Genomic DNA, 203 nt, shown 5'->3' with positions numbered 1-203 from the left:
CGTCACATAATACTTGTTGAGGAGCATCTGCTACATTATGATATAGATAAGAAATATACTTGTTGGATATGGCATGGGAGGGTGATCCGAATGAAGTGGTGCACGACGATGACAATACTGAAGATGATAGTGATGCGGCTGGACCTGTCGAACATAGTGGTATAGGAGAATTATTAGATGATTTACATCAAGGTGCTTGTTCA

Source organism: Elaeis guineensis, chromosome 13, assembly GCF_000442705.2.
Source record: "Elaeis guineensis isolate ETL-2024a chromosome 13, EG11, whole genome shotgun sequence".
Classification (NCBI taxonomy): Eukaryota; Viridiplantae; Streptophyta; class Magnoliopsida; order Arecales; family Arecaceae; genus Elaeis; species Elaeis guineensis.
Note: the sequence above shows the minus strand (reverse complement) of the source record.